Genomic DNA, 17031 nt, shown 5'->3' with positions numbered 1-17031 from the left:
GGGCCTTGACCTTCTCCTTCTCAAACTGCCCTGCACGAGGCGCGGACATCCAGCCACCGACAGCCGGCCAGCGAGCTCCATCCTTCAGTGTCAACACTGGCCGCTGCAACCGCGCGGGCCGATCCGGGCGACGGGATGGACGGGCAACTGAGCCCCAGGGCCTCGACAGGCGGTCATGCAGCGCCACCGAGCCCAGGACCCAAGTGGCTCCGAATCCTAAACACACATGCACAGAGACGCGCGAACGCAGGCCAATCCTGGTCTCCCGGTGGTATCGGAAGGCGCTTCCACGATTTTCATTCATCTCACCCCCCACCAAGGGCAAGGTTCCCTTGCGCCCGCACCTCCATTCCGCGATCCCAGAGGGCTCCAAGGGGGCCAACTGCGCCACGAACCCCCCATCCTCCCACAGCCACCGCATCCTCTCCACCCGCACACACAACCCCAGAGTCGCGCTCCATCACGATCGCCAGCGTCACCCCCGCGCCAGTGCCGCTGCCACCCCGGCTCGCCACATCTTCGCCGCCGGCAGCCGCTGCTCCCCGCCACCCGGCCACCCCGCGGCACCACTCAGACCTGCCGCGCTCGGCTCGCTGCGCCCAGGCCGGTCAGGCACGCCGCGCCGCCGCTGGGAAGCGCTGGCAACTCCCGAGTCTCTCTGCTTCCAGAACCTCGGCGGGGCGCAGGGAGGTGGCAGGGGGCGGAGGGCGGAGAGAAAAGGGGAGGGAGAGGAGAGCAAAAGTTCAGGCTGCTCGGGGCCCGACCGCGCCCCCTTCTCCTCCCAGGCCCGCCCCCACGGTTCCCACCTCTGGAACTCGGTTCTGCAGGCATCAGCGCCTGAGACGACCCCCGCCCCGTCCCTACCCCACACGCCTTCTCCGCCCGGAGCAGTTGCGACAGAGCAGTCGCGAGACTGGAGCCGGGGATCGGGAGGTGGCTCCGAGCCAGAGTCGGGGAGAGAGTGACGGATGCCCACCGACCTGCCTCCGCCGGCGCCTGGAAACTTCCCCGAAGTGTGCGGGGGAGCGGAGCGCCTGGCTGGGGAATTCCAGGCCCCACACCGCCCCAACCCAGCGCCAACCCAACGCACGCTCACTGGGTGAAAGCACTGATCTGTCTGTCCGTCTTCTTCCTGCAGCTCCCAAAGCGAGGTGGCGTGGGCGCGCCGACTCCTGGGACCGTTTTTCTGGTCAGCCGACCCGCGTGTGCCCCACGGCGTGCGCCCCCCGCAGGCCTCCGGCTGTCCGCAGCGCCACCACCCCATCGCCAGGTCCCCGGTCCCCAAGCTCCGGCTGCATTCTCTTGAGCCAGGGAGGGGGCGTGCGAGCCCCGGCGCCGCCGCCGCCTGCGAGCCTTTCCCGATGGATCCCCGGCGTGCAGAGCTCCCGTAGCACGGCCTGGACCGGTGGCGAGGGGACGCCCCCCGCTGGGAACGGCGGTAGCCTCGTGGACTCCGGGCCCAAACCTGCCTCGGCTCGGCGCGATCGCAAGTTCATTGTCTGCCTGGGCCGCCGCCGCCGTCACCACCATTGCGCCGGGAGCGCCGCGGCGAGTGAGGCTGCCGCGCAGCCTCTGCTGGCCGGGACTCCCTTCGCCCAGCCCCGGCCGCCGCCAGCGCTGCCGGGCGGGAACGTGGAGGGGTGCCGGGGCCCAAAGCCAGACGCCCACCCGCCTTACCTCTCCGACCCCATCCCCGCTCCTGGCAACCAACTTGTACCTGGAGAAGCCTGAGTCCAGCCCGGGAGCCTCTGCGGCTGGCTCCGGCTCCGCGGGAGCGCGCCCAGCCCTGCACCTCCAGCCCCGCAGCCAGGGCGCGTCAACCTGACTCCCGGAGCGCAGGGAGGAAAAGTTTGGGAGTGACGTGCAGATGGCGAATGAAACATCCGAAGAGAACCCTCCCCCCCGCCCCATGTCGCGCTGACACACATCAGCTCGAGCCTGGAATGTGAGATCAAGGCGTGTGCGCCGAGCGGTGGGTTTGGTCCTGCCCTCTTCCCTTCCAAGTAAACACGGTTTGTGTGATGCGGTGATTTCAAATAGAAACCAAACCGAGCCCTCTGAAGTCTGCCAGTGACACCCTACCAGAGACATTTTGAACAAACTTGGCGGCCTGGAGCCAGCCCTTACATTGATATTCAAGGCCACAACGCTGGGTGTTCTGCGCCCTCTGTTGTATTTTTGCATCCTGAGACGGCTCTCCGGGTTCTTGAGCCCCGGTGTTTGCTTCTGTGGGGAGGAAAGGCTTGGCGGGCCCCGAGCGCCCCTGCCTGCCGCAGTCGCCGCGAGGCGGCCGCTCCAGGAAACCACCTGGGCTGCCCGAGGTCACCGAAGCCGCACCAGCGGCCCAGTCCCCGGATTCTGGGCTGAAGACGCCATCAGTTAAAGAAAAGACACTTTGAATTCTGGAAGACTCAACTCAAGGGGCGCTTAGAGCACCAAGCCCAGCCTCTCAGGAAACAGGTCCAAGGGACAGAAAAGAATCCTTGTCTTCAGTCACGCAGCCCTTCGCCTGCCCATGTCCCTGTGGCCACAGTCCAGAACTCTCCTTAAATTAACCAGAAGTGGAGCCCAAAGCGAGTCCTAACCGGAGTGCCAGCACACCCACCAGGGGTGCTTTCCTGACAGTGCCTTGCCCCCCCACCCGCCCGCCCTTTTTCTAAAAAAAAAAAGTGATCTTTAGTGCTTGAGGCTTCATCTCGCCCCCCAGAAGCAATAGCCTGTCTGGAGGTGTCAACTTCATTTAGCATCCATGGCAATTAATGCAGAGGTCACAATGGGAGGCTTATCGCTGCAAATGGGAAGATGGGGTGACTTCTTCAGAACTGTATCTTGTTTCTCTGCAAATAATGCCTCTTACATAAAATCTACAAAGAAAGATTAATGAAGCAAAGCAACCAGCCTTAAAATCTCAGACTGGATTGCTTTTTCCATATAGACTCCACTTGGTGATTTTTGTTCATTATTATTTTTTTTTTAAACAAAACCCTTTTTCTGGAAATACAATGAGCTGCTTTTTGCAGGGTTCATAACTCCCAATAGATGATGATGCCATTTTTCAAGGTCTTACACACGTTGTGGCTTTGGGGCTTATTTATTAGCTCCCAAGAAAAGCCTGCCTTTCAGTGAGGTTTATATACTCAAGTAATTGCATCGGGGGACACAGTGCAGGGTGCTGTAAAAGGGTTGGTTGTACATGCGTCTGCAAGGAAGGCCCTGGGCCAGGCAGCTGTCAGACCGGAGTGTGCAGCGGGTTTAAACAAACACAGGGAAGGCTCTGTGGAAACACCGAGAAGGAAATCCCTCCCGTAAGGGTGGGTGGAACAGGATTCCGCAGCCACACATACTGCCCCGCCGTCTTTCCTCTCCTCCATCCAAGCAAACACAGGACTCCGTATGGAGATGGCGCTGGGCCCACCCAGATCACTTTCAAATTCAGGTGTCAGAAATCACAGTTGACATGGAGCAAATTGTTTTTAAGTAAAATCATGGAGCCACTTTGATACCAATTCCACCAGGGAATTTCCAAAGGTATTTACACACATGCCCAAGATTAACTGCAGGGTGAGTTTTTCCCTCAACGTTAATTTCAAAAATACCCAGGAATCGCACTTGAGCCTGGGATCCAGATCCGGGAGCGCTGAGGAAACATGCATTAGCAAGGGGTTTCAAAAAAAAGAAGTGCAGATAATTTGAGTAAGCAAATATCCGCTCCCCATATGTACACTATTACGACGCGAAAATTCTGGAGTTAAATTGCCTGGTTTCAAACCCCACATCCCATACCTACTAGCTGAGTGACCTTGGGCAAGTCACTTCTTTCCATGTCTCATTTGGGGCTTATAATAGCACCTACTAGTGCTCGATTGATTGATTTATCCCACTGGGGGGGGGGGGGTGACTGGTCTACACCTTTGTCACAGTGTCATAGTGCATGGATGTAATACTTCCTTACTCCTTGACTTTGGACTTGGCCACCCCATTAGTGTGTGCTGGTGCCCATAATTCAAGTTAACGGCAGGGACACCAGATGGAACAGTGGGGTGAGAACAAAGTGACGGACACAGCCAGGGTCCCTCTCCCCACAGCGCAGGTGCTAAGGTGCTCAGGAAGTGCTGAGGCTCAGAAGACCGGGTTCTGCTCCTGCTCCCAGGCTCCGTGAGGCCTCGAGCCCCTCTCTGGCCCTCAGTTTCTCTAACCACAGGGGAAGTGACCTTGAAAGCTGCAGCTCTGGCATTTTAGAGAGCTGTGAATGCGGGAGGAATTGCTGTAGGAAGTCAGTCCATTTTAAGGGGGTGAAGGGATGGAAATCGCAGTTCTGGGAACTGTTCCAGTAATGCAATAGTGGGGACAGCGGACAACTTGGGAGGAGAGGAGACGGGGCCAGGCCTCGGGCGCCACTCATTAAGGCCCAGCTCCCCGGCCACAGCCTTGCCTCTGGCCCTTGCACCAGGAGAACAGTGAGTATGGAGCTTCGGGGTCTCCCATCTGCTCCCTCTCAGCATGCGATGCTCCTGAGGGAGAAGCCACTTGAGAAGCCAGAGGCCTTCATTATCAGGGAACGTGTTAATTTTCAGTTAACAGCTCTGCAGAGACTGGGATGAAGTTTCAATTCAGCTTCACCTTATTCCCACATTTGACATTGTTTCCAAGGAGTCCGCATGGGAGACGGGGGGGCTGCCGGAGCCAGAGTCCCCTTTGCTGGGAAGGGCTGTGCCTGGGGTGGGGTGGGGGGCGCGCCCTGGGGGTCAAGGCACAGGCTCTCGGATTCGGTAAACCTGACTTCAGGCCTCTGCCACCCACCTGCCTCCAGCCCTGTGACTTTGACAGATTTAGACTTCTCGGCAACCTGAAGTGCATTTCAATTTCATAAATTTAGAAATTCTCTGGTTAGACAGATTCCTTCTGCAGTAACACATCCATTAAGTGCACTTTAAACCAATTTTGGTGGGGCTAATCCATCACAAATCGATGCGAAATTTAGCTTCTTGTGAAAATTTCCTACCCCCGATCCAAGACCTCTACCGGATTTAGGATCCTAACAAACACCCTTAAAGCTGCAGCCTGCACCTCTGCAGCGAAGCTTCAGTGAAACGGGGACTGGGACCGGTTTTAAACAAACGTCCGAACTTGCGTGTTCACTTGAGAGCTGTCTACCCAAAGCGAGTCCCCTCAGGGACAGTTTCATACTCCAAAGATGCGGCCACCACTTGGAGTTCGTGGCATCTGCAATATTTCAGAGTTCCGTCCTGAGAACTCTGAGAGGCCATCAGCCCTTGGAGGGCAGGAAGAGAGTCATGTGAGTCTCTGCTTTCCCGGCCCCTAGCTCAGAGCCTGGCATGGCCCCGCACCCAGTGCATGCCCGCTGCATGACCCAGCTGGGATCTCCTAGCTTGACTGGCGACTTGTCCACCAGACTTCATAAGATTTTTACTTTTTCCTAGAATCAGACGTTCTCCCCGCCGATGAGATCGTGGGTCCTCAAGCCACAGTCAGAAACCTCTGAAGGAAATTAGACAAACCACAGTCAGAAACCTCTGAAGGAAACTAGACAAAGACCCCAAGTGATTTTAATGATGACAGCATCGCTGGGACAGTGTCCCTCTTTATTCTGCGTTGTGTGAGGCCCAGGGGGAAACGTATGACCAGTAACTGACCATACAAAGATACATAATATCATTGTTCTCACGGCCTGAGACTGTTCCTGCCAATTGTTGGAGAGAGGGTCTATGAACTAGGTGTCTTTAGCTACATAACAGACACTTCGCCAAGAAGATAAAGTTGACAGCCTCCCGGTAGCGTTTTCACTTGGTTCTGTCATAAGATCTAACAGCAGTGATGGGCTGTTGACTTGGGAAATTTAGAGTTGCACTGCCTGCCCTAGATGCAGAATACCTGAGCCTTCAAAATACATTTCATTTTCCTGGTCGAGTGTTTAATGCCGTCAAGTGTCACAAAGGGACTCGTGGGAGCCAATGGGAGTGACACACCCACGTGCAGAGGTGCCATGTGTCTCTGGCAATTTGTACTCATTCCCTACCCAGCTCCGCATTGCCCCCTGCAGCCCCCAGTTCTGTGAACATCCATCGAGAATCCTTCTCTTCCTGCCCCTCCATCACCACCACCGCCCCAGGTCTAAGAGGAGACTGCTGGTGGCTTTGTTGTCTCCTGTGTCTCGGGCACCCTGAGCTTTGGGGGAGGTTGAGATGGGTATCAGCCAAGGCACAGCTCGGGCGGATGACCCAGGCTGGCTCACCGCTGGCCCACCGATGTGGCATCGAGCTGTGGGCCCTTCTGGTCAATGGTGAGGCTGGGCCTCCTGACCTCCCAGCACCTTTCCGAGGCCTGGACTCCAATCCCATCGCAGTCTCCCAAGCACACGGGCAGAGCAAGGAGACGGGCCAACCACCGGACTAAACTGAGGCCACAGGGGAGGGGATGAAAGGAAAAGGACAGGTCCCTGCCCCCCCCCCCCACCTGAGGAGCCTCATTGCTACATAGAGACAGGGAAGAGGAGTTTACCCCACCCTGACCTTATGTCGGGCGCTCTGCTGGTGGCCTACATGGTCCCTCAGACCAAGACACCACTGAAGGGGACCAGAGGTGGCCAGTGCAGAACGATGGGGCTTGAGGCATGGTGGAGTGCACACACCTGTCCGAGAGACATCTGGGTAGGTCTCAGCTCTTGTTAGATGGGTCAGGGGAGCCAGAAATCTAAATTTTATTGTGAAATGGCCCATTAAAAAAAATCTTTGATTGGCAACTAAATCAGAAAAAGTGTTTTACAATACAGTGGAGCCACCCCAGTCAGACTGCAGGAGAGACGTCCACAGCTGCCATTCCTGTCACCCTGTGGTGGTGGCTCCAGACTCCCCAGCTAAGCTCACCCTGTGCAGGCTTGTGAGGGCTAGAGATACTGCCCCCTTGTACAGTTGAGAAAACTAAGACTCACGTAGCTGGCCAAAGGCACACAGCTTTGCAAATAGCAGAGCAAGAGACAGGGCGGAACCCCCCAACCCAGAAATGGGCTGGATGTCTCCTGAGAGTCCCGCCCCAGTCGGTCAGTCAGGGGTCTCCTCCAGGAGTCTGAGGGACCACCAGCCACCTAGCTCCTGGTTTGCATGTGTGTGCACCAGTAGCACAGGCCAGTAAGGACTGTGAGCATGTCCAGGGGACAATGGTAACAGTAATGGTACCATCATTACCATCCTCGGGACCACTTGTCATTTCTTGTTTACTCCTTTTATTTTGTGACCCAGGTCAGGCTGTCTCCTAGTAGCGGTGCTGTTTCTGGCCTCTGTTGGCCCCAGGGGAGGGGGAATTTTGGGAGGATGGAGTCAGGCCCTGAGAAACCCGAGGTGAGAAGGACATCTCCCCGACTAAGAGGCCTCTGGGGTCTGCGGCGCCTACAGGCCTCGTCTTCTTCTTTCCAGAGCCAAGAGGACCCATGGTCTTTGCCCCAAGATGACAAGGACCTATTTATCCTGAGTCCTGGTCCCTGCCTGACTCCCACAGGTGCCCATAGGGTTGCATTGGAGATGAAGCCTTCAGTTGCAGCTAAAGTAACAGCAGCACGTAAAGCAATCACACCTCAGGGAGCCACCTGCAGGGCCTTACAGTTTATAAGCCCTTTTGGGGTTGTCCGTCCTTTGGGCCCTGTACCCCCTCACTCTCTTACAGACCCGTAAGGGACATGTTAATGCACCATTTTATAAATGAAGCTATAGGCTCCGAAAGAGCAAGGGTCTTGCCCAAGAACTCAGAGCTAAGGAGTCTTAACTATAACTAGAGGGTTTAACCTGTGGCTGATGGTCTCCCTAGTAAACCCTCTTCAGGTGGCAAATCTCAACCTCATAGCAGCCCCGAGGAGTATACATGATTTGACTCATTTTATAGGTGAGGAAACTGCAGCTGAAAAGAGTCTTCCCCAAACCTTTGTAATGTTTCACCCAGAGGAGGCTCCCAGTGCCCTAGGATTCTGACCCACATTTCCTGAGATCAGGGACTCACGAGGGTGGTGGCTTTTGCATCTAATTTTTAGTCCTATTGCTTTCCAGCCAGTATGTTAAAACTATCAACACACCAAAGCCACAGAATGCAAGGCTTTCTGCATCGAGGCTAATTTCCTGCTGACTCAGCCAGTCTGGGCAAGAGCCAGTCGTAACTCCTCTGGCCACGGGTGAGAAATATTTATTGTTGAATCGTTGTCTGTTTAATAAAAGGCGCCCGGACCTTTGCATGGCAGAGGCTCAGACAAGTGTGGCTGGATTTCCCAAACCTGCCAGTGTGGGGTGGAGCTATTCAAGGGCACTTCCCCCTCTGTTTTTGTAGCCGGGCTTCTCTCTGCAGAAGACGGTGCAGTCACAAGCTACACGAGCCAGAACCCGACTTTCAGTTCCTATTTTTCACCCTGATACAGTTCTGCTCGGTAAATCGGGCAAATGACTTACCCCTCTGCACCTCCATTTACCCATCTGCAAAATGGCTGGAATCAAATGCAGGTATTGATTGATTTGTAAAGAGCCCACCTGTGATTGTCTTCGATTAGCCTCCAGATTCAGGGCTCCTCCCTGGAGGCTGAAACTTGGGTCAATGTTGACTTAAGATGAGCCCCTGAAACGCTGGAGGGGGCAACACAGAAAACACAGAGGACTTCAGGGCACCCAAAATGACCTCTGCTGTCCCATAATGCATAAGGCTTCTTATAATGCTTATATGAATGTAGGAGGATGGGCAGGGAGAGCCACTTTCAGAAGAGAGCCCCTTACAATGTATTGGATTCCAAATCCCAAAGAAATAAATCATGTGTCCATCCCCTGAGATGTCAGGGTCATAGTTACTGTAGCAGATGCCTGGCCCATCCTGGCTGATAGTCGGGTAAATGTCTTGCCCTCTTTACACACAACTCAAGAGTCACCTCTTTTACCAGGCCCCCAAAGAAACTATGGTCCCCAACCAGTGCTTCTAGAGTGAGCTGTAATTTCCCCCAAGAAGAGGAAATTTGTCATTTTCATCATCATCACCATCATCACCATCATCATCACCATCACCAGCATTGCTATCAGCACCATCACTATCATCATCATCACCATCATCACTATCATCACCATTATCACCATCAGCGTCATCATATCATCACCATCATCACCATCAGCACCATCACTATCATCACCATCATCATCATCATATCATCACCATCATCATCACCACCATCACAATCAGCACCATCATCACAATCGGCACCATCAATTCAGCACCATCAGCATTAGCATCATCACCATCACTGTCAGCAGCAGCCCCACGGTCTATCTTTCCTCACTACATCTAAGTGCCTTATGCACGTACTGCATCTCATCTAATTCTGGTCGTCACCCTCAGAGATGTGGACTATCGATCACTTCCTGTTTGTAAACCAGGGAACCAAAGCCCAGAGAGGTTATGTGGCTTGTTTAACCAGCCAGATGCCGAGGTGCAATCTGTCTGTCCAAACCCACAGCCAACATGCCTCACCGCCGCCAGACCCCTCCTTACCCACTCCCAGCACTTAGCACCCGCTCTAGCACATCATGGGTGCTCCACAAAGTTAGCTGGGTAAAAACATAAACGGCGCCTCCTTTCTGGCCCTCCTTTTACACCATCGAGCCTCAGGGAGAGAAGCAGGGCTGCCCCCCGTGCTAGGGGCAAGTGGCAAGGTGTGCCCAGAAGGGTCCCCATCTTGCCCTCTCACTCCAGTGCAGCTGACTCCAGACGTGACCTCTCATCTCAACTTGCAGGTTTCTGTGATGTGCCTTTTTAAAAAACTGGAGAACGGTGTGATGAACACCGTCCTCACCACTTGCTTCCACCTTGACACTAAAATTCAGACTTTGGTGCCTCCAGTCCTAAAATAGCCTTTTGCCCCAGCCCTGAGGTTGCATAGCCCTCCCCAGTGTACAGAGCACTTATTGGGTGTCTTATCTCCCTTGATTCTGAGACACATATGGGAGCATTATCCCCATTTGCTAGATGAGAACACCGAGGCCTAGAGAGGTTAGGCGATTAGCCCTGCTCAGGCAGCTCCTAGGAGCGAGCCCAGGTCTGCCCCAGCGGAGCCCATGTGATCTCCACAGTCCCACGCTGCCCCTGCTTTGGGGGGGCAGAGGAGGCACCCTGGGCTGGGGCCTGAGGCTGCTCGTCCTGGGCGCTGGGAGCCAGGGTGGGGGCGGGGCTTGCAGGCAGCTCTGGCAGCGTCGGCTCTGGTATCACACTCGGCACAAGGGGACCATTATGCCGAGTGTCCTCTTTCCTGGGCAAAGAGAACAGCAAACCCAAGGTAACAAGCGAGAAGATTGTTTGAAAGGGCCAGGGAGGCCAGTTCTGGGAGAGGGCGTGGGTGCGGGGCGGGCAGCTGCCAGGTGAGCGGACAGTTTGGATTTTGTCCTTCAGTGGCTGGCCGACCGCAGGATGCCAGGCTCTGGGGGGAAGGGAGGTCGCGCTGTCCTGCAGGCAGGGGCCTATTATAGTGACCGTGCTCAGCCGACTGGTGCTGGGCATCCAGGAATTGACTGAAGGCAGTTTTCTTCTTCCGCACCCTGGCCTGCTGTGCAACTCAGCGAGACGGCCAGGGGGTCTGAGGTCACCTTTTTTTAAAAAAAATTTATTTGATTATTTATTTATTTTTGTATTTTTTCTATTAGTATTTATCCCGCTCACATCTCCCTCCCCACCCCCCATCACCACACCGTTGTCCATACCCATGAGTCCTGTTTGCCCAACCCCTCCACCCCCAGAGCTGTCAGTCTGCTTTCTACCTACGAGTCTGTCCCTGTTTTCCTTGTTAGTTCAGTTTGTTCATTAGATTCCACATATAAACGAAATCATATGGTATTTGTTTTCCTCTGACGGGCTTAACCATGTTCTCCAGGTCCATCCATGCTGTCGCAAAGAGTAAAATTTTGTTCTTTTTTATGGCTGAGTAGTATTCCATCGTGTGAATGTCCCATAGTTGTTTTACCTACTCGGCTACTGATGGCTGTTCCCATATCTTGGCGACTGTAGATAGCACTGCAATGAACACAGGGGTGCTTATGTTCTTTTGAATTAGTGTTTCGGATTTCTTCAGATATATTCTCAGAAGTGGGATCGCTGGGTCACTAGGCAGTTCCATGTTTAAGTTTCTGAGGGGTCTCCATACTGCTTTCCACAGTGGCTGCACCAGTTTGCATTCCCACCAGCAGTGCAAAAGGGTTCCCTTTTCTCCATATCCTCGCCAGTGATATGTCACTGTGGTTTTAATTTGCATCTCTCTGATGACTAGTGACATCGAGCATATTTTCATGTGTCTATTGGCCATCTGTGTGTCCTCTTTGGAGAAGTGTCAGTTCAGAATTCCCTCTTCATGTTTGGCTCATGGTTTCTCCTAGCGATGAGAAAAGCCACAACTGAAGACCATCGAAAAAGACAGGGAAAGAGAAGGCCCCTCTTCTTCCTTGGGACAGTGTCATGTCTGTGTCTGGCCCTGATGTCCAGAGAGGCTGTGGCCATCTCCTCTCCAGACGAAAGACGAAGCCAACGTGCAGTTTTGGGCAGAGCCGACTGCTCCAGGAAGAAAGGAGGCCAGGGCCTTGCCATCCCATGAGGAGCATGCCTTGCTCTGGACTCCTGGGCTATGAGACAACCGGCATCTGCAGGGTTGAAACCAGTGTGAGTCGAGGCCTTCTATTACTCAGAGCAAAAGCATCCTAAGTTGACGCACCAGGAATCTGGCCTCATCCTGGGGCCATGGAAGCAGATGGGAAACGTGGGTGCGTGGGCATGCGGGATGTGTGGACGGATAGACAGGCAGCCACTGCCTGGTCAAAAAGCATGAGGCTGCCATCAGGGAGACAGGCTCTTTAAAGAGGGGCTTCCGGCCCCGGCTGCACCTACCCCGGCAGAGAAGCTTCACCAGGCATGAAAGCCACACACACAACGGTCCGCTCATTCAGCCACTGAGGCTGTGCCTCAGCCTAGAAGGACATCAGGATCCAACACAATGGGGTTCTCACTGACATTGTCACACCAACCCGAGGCATGGTGCCCGTGACCTCTGCACCCCGGAGAGAGCGCTGTGCCTGATGCGTTAACGCACCGTCACTGGGGAGCTCGTTTAACTGAAAATACGACCACGTACTCAGAGCCCTCACCCCCATATTCTCTTTACTAATAAACAAAGGGGAAATCTCACACCAGAAACTCAGGAAGCGCCACCCTGGGGACCTTGGAGAATAGGACAGATCACAAAATGAGGCCACTTGGTCTCACGTTTGCTACTCAGATGGACCACGCAGCCCGAGGCGGCCGCCTGACGTACCCTGAATGGTCCTTTATGTTTGGTCAATGGACCACCGGATGCTCAGGGCACTCCAGAGACACGCGTGTGGAGTTAACTAAGAACCTCCCGGGCGTCCTGCTGGGGGAGACATGTGGGGTCTCACCTGTGGGTTTGTACCATGGCCCTGCCACTTCCTGACTGGGTGACCTAAAGCCGTCACTTCACTTCTCTGTACCTCAGTTTCCCCAACTGAGATGCGGGGAGGGCTCTCTGTTGCAAGGGTCAGGTAGGTCCATGCCTGGGAGAGGGGGAGCCTGTCCTTGTAAAGGATGTGAGGTCTAAGGAGGGGTCAGGAAGAGGGGAACCAGAGGGGAAGAGCAGGGACTTTACAGACATGCTGGCCTATAATTAGAAATGAACGTTTCATCACTTCCGTTTTTAGCCTCCAAAAATGGTGTCCTCTCCCATTGGCTAACTAGTGTGCCATTGGGCTCTGCCTAGGTAAGTGGCTTTGCAAACACTTTCCAAGCGTCTCCCCTCCTGAGTCCATGTGCTCACAAAGCAAAAACGGGTGCGCTCGGATGGACGCGCTGGGCTTCCTCGGCTTCTCCACCCCCTCGTGTTCCGCTGGCCAGAGAGATGTCCTTGCCGGTTACCTCCTACGCAGACCCCGGGGGCGCCAGGTCCCTCTTCTCCATTCAGGAGAGGCGTTGGTGGGGGCCTTTTTCTGTCCGCTCCCAAACCCCCCAGGGCGCATCCATGTGGCCACAATTACAGATGAATCCAAGGTGCGGGGCAGTCATCTCCTGTAGATGGTAAAGCCATATCCAAGAAGCCAATACAAAAGATGTCTTTGTTCTAGAACATTCTCAGCATGTTCCCAATGACCTGGTTGCCATATAGTTTCCCTTCCCCAGGTGTATATAAATGGAGGTTTGAGATCAGCAGTCCCTGTTAGCATATAAAAAAATCTTCCCTTTCCGTTGATTGTCATTATTTGAGAATCCCTCTCATAATTCCTACAGATTTAAGAGCAGGACACGGTGCGAACACAGGAAAATAAGGGGGGAGGGTAGGACGATCAGGCTCCAACAATAAACCTTTTGGCACATGCCCCCCACCCCCAACACACAGCCTCCCTCCACCCTGGGGAGGGGCCCAGCAAGGGCTCGACAGGATGCCGAAAAGCAGGCAGGACACCAGTGTCTGGGAAACAGAGGCAGAGGCCAGCCTGCGACTGGCCTGCATGGCAGAGGGGAGGGAAGATGCCACCAACTGCTCCAGAGGTGCTCTGGGGGACTTCGAGGACCTGCCTCCTGGCGACACAGTGAAGGGTCTTGTGTTCGCATTGCAGGCCCCAGAAAATCAGGGCCAGGGGCTCAGGGCAAGGCAGCAACCTGTGTCCCTAATAACATGAACACCAGTCACCGCCCCCCGCCCCAGGCAAGGCGTTCTAGGACCACCCAGCACCCCGTCACGTGGCATGGATCTCCTTGTGACTTCAAAGACTGTCTGGAAAGAATGTGGGCAGGGGCTTCTGAGGAAGCTGGAAATAGAAAGTACCCTCTGGTTTTGCTAATACCAGAAACGAATAGCCTCCTGCAGATGGAAGAAGCTCTGTCGGGTGATATTGATTATCTTCGGGGCCAGAAATTGTTTCACAGTTGTTCCTGATTGAAAGGTTTTCTATTAATTCCTCCTGGCAGGCAGAATAAGAAATATCGAATACCTAATTGCCTTTGAAATAATTACACCCCCAAATGCCATTTCTTAACCAACACATTGCGCAATCGATGCGTTGCTGCCTTGGGAAGGTTCAGGAGGTGATGGGAGGTCAGCCCTGGTGGGGGAGGGGCACGCTGAGGCATGGGGAGTGGGGTTAATGCAGGTCGCCTGCTATGTGAGCCCTGGGTCCATCTGCCAAGCTGGTGGACAGGAAGCCTTTCTTAGCGGGGCCCTAGGGATATATACAGAGTGGGGTCCTTTGCTGGAGGCCGTGGTGGGGTGAAGGATGGCGCGCTGAACTAGGCATCGGAGACATGACTTGGAGCCGCCACCATCCTGACCCAGTGACCTTGGGGAAGTTCATTAACCTCTTACGCTTCTGTCTCCTCTTCCACAAAATGGGACCAATAGAGACCAGCCTCACGGGGGGCGGGGGGGGGGGCTGAAAACCCAGAGAAATAACTCACTATGTACGTGGAAGAGTTTGTCATCTATAAATCTATCCATTTGTTCATTTAAAAAAACATTCATTTAGCTGTCTGCTTTATCCAGGACACTGTCCCAGGAACTAAGGTGACAGCGGTGAATAAAACAGACCCAGTCAGGGCAGGGAGAGGGTGACACACACAGAAACTCAGGAGATGTGTATTATACTAGTTAGTGACAGACCTCAAGGACAAGCAAATCAGCCAGGAACTGGCCCAGGGGCTGAGCAAACAGGGCCAGCCGGGCCCCGAGCAGCCAAGAGCCTCGGCCCCACCGGCTCTCAGCCTCAATGCCACGGACTGTCCTGCGATGTCCCCCCTCACAGTGGCCTCTGTTTGGCCGCTTGGCAGCTTTAGGCAGCAGTGGCTCCCCTCCTCCGGGACTCTCGAGCTCGCCTTGCCCTGTCTTCCCCCTACGGCTCCGGCCATTCCTATTCCCTGCTCCCCCACCTGCCACAGCCCCTTCTCAGGGTGCTCCCTGCGCAGCCTCATCGCCTCCCTGACCTTTGTTCATTCAGTCCCCGCATAGCTGAGCACCTGGTATGAGCCAGGTGCGGACCGAGGTGACCAGAGCCTGCGCATTACATGCCGGTGGGGGAGGCAGAGAGTAAGGAGGAAAACTGTGGCTCAGGAAACCTCCAGGCTCCAAAGTCCAAACTCTTTCCCTGGCTACCCTCATCGGGGGGGGGGGGGGGGGTTCCGGCATGGAAAGTCGGGGTGCCTGGCCCAGCCTTGCTGAGCTCGGGGACTGGGACAAAGCCCCTGAGCCTCTCTGGGCCTCAGTCTCCCCATCTATAAAATGACAAGGCTGGACAATAACCTAGTCTCCGGATCAGCGCTGTTCAGTAGAATGTTCTGTGATGACGGGCATGTCCTATGCCGGTGCTGTCTGTCCCTTGCAGCTGAATTTCTTATTTTATTTAATTTTCATTAATTCAAATGGGCACATGTGGCTAGTAGCTACCGAATGGGACATCACGACTCTCACTGCCTGAGCCCTCCATCTCAGATGCTCTATAATTATATGGGACCAGTGGCCAGTATCTCAGTAAAGTCACCTACAAATTCTCTGAGTGGGGACAAAAAGAGAGGACAGTCAGAAGTGAAAACAATGCTGCTTTCCCAATGGATTGGTTTCTCTTTCCAAAGGAAAGCTTCCCCCATCCCATCCCCGCCCCTAGGTAACACGCAGAGAGAGTCCCAGTCGTCATGCAGGCCCACGGTCCTCTGCCCTGGCTGGGCATTAGAATCTGCCGGAGAGGCTTTTTAAAGCACCAATAACCAAGTTCCAGCTCAAACAAATTAAGCCACCCCTCCGGGCCTGGAGCTGGGCCTGCACCATGTTTTGCAGCCCCAGTGACAAGCATGTGCAGCCTCGGTCTCATCCCACGGCCTCGCTGAACTAGGAGCAGGGAGCGGTTTCTCCAGCTCACATGGCAAATGTGACTCAGAGGCCGAGCTGGGCCCCAGCTGCCCCGGCCAGGGTCTGAGGCCGGGCGGGCAGGACCAGGCTGCAGTGCCCGCGGGAGACCCCAACTCCTGACTCCCGGTGCCCACAAATTTGAGAAAGATATATCTCCCCCTGTCCCATTCACATTGTACAAGAAGCCATTTTCTGCTCCTAGGGAAACACATTCACATATAAGCTCATTCTGGACACAGAGGGACCCAGCATCACACTGCACTGTCTGAGCGGAGTGGGGGAGGGCAAGGTCAGGGTGGGGATGTGCAGAGATGGGAAAAGGAGGGAGAGGAGGGCAGGGGTCCTGGGTCACGGTCTCCTTTAGGCCAGTAAGGACGGTCCCCAGTACAGGGCTGTCTCTGCTCAGCCCCACTAACCATGGGATGGCATCTCTTGCTGGGAGCCACTTGGTTGGGATGGAAATTCTCAGCCAACTGAGGGCCCAGGTCCCTTCTGGAACACAGGACTAGCCCCTTCCCCACCTGGCTCAGGACTTCCTCAGCCCAGAATCCCTGTCTATACCCCCAGAATCCTTCTGTGCCCCTGCAGTTCCCATAGCTGGCTCACACCTGGCTTGTGGCTCATGAGGGACAAATGTTCCTTCTGCTTGTTTTGCTTATTCCCAAGGTCAGCCTGACCTGGGGACCCAGCCAGGGCACACTTGGGCTCCACTCTTGGCTTCTCCGCTTCACAGCGGTGTCAAGTCATCTGACCTTGAACTTCTCCATTTATAACATGGAGCCCACCTCCCAGGGGGGCAGGGAGGAAGGGTGTGGTGTTCGCGGTGCCAGGCACAGAGCAAGACCTTGACTCCCCTTCCCCCTTACACCCCCACCTGCCCGCTGGCAGCCTCCCCAGACTTGGGCCCAGGTCTCATTTTCCCTTGTGATGTCCCAGGCATTTCTCGGTGCCCGGCAAAGGGCTGAGTACAGCGGGCATTCTGCAGATCCGTGCTCAGTGCGTTAAAGCCACCCAGGGGAGGGTGTGGGGTCGCAGCCCTCCTTGTTTCTTCCCCAGGAGCTGGAATTGAAGAACGTCTTTCCCTCACTGATAAACCTGAAAAACAGACC

Source organism: Furipterus horrens, unplaced genomic scaffold (genome assembly GCF_987537825.1).
Source record: "Furipterus horrens unplaced genomic scaffold, mFurHor1.1.pri manual_scaffold_5, whole genome shotgun sequence".
In the NCBI taxonomy this organism is placed as follows: Eukaryota; Metazoa; Chordata; class Mammalia; order Chiroptera; family Furipteridae; genus Furipterus; species Furipterus horrens.
This window is presented reverse-complemented; position numbering follows the sequence as displayed.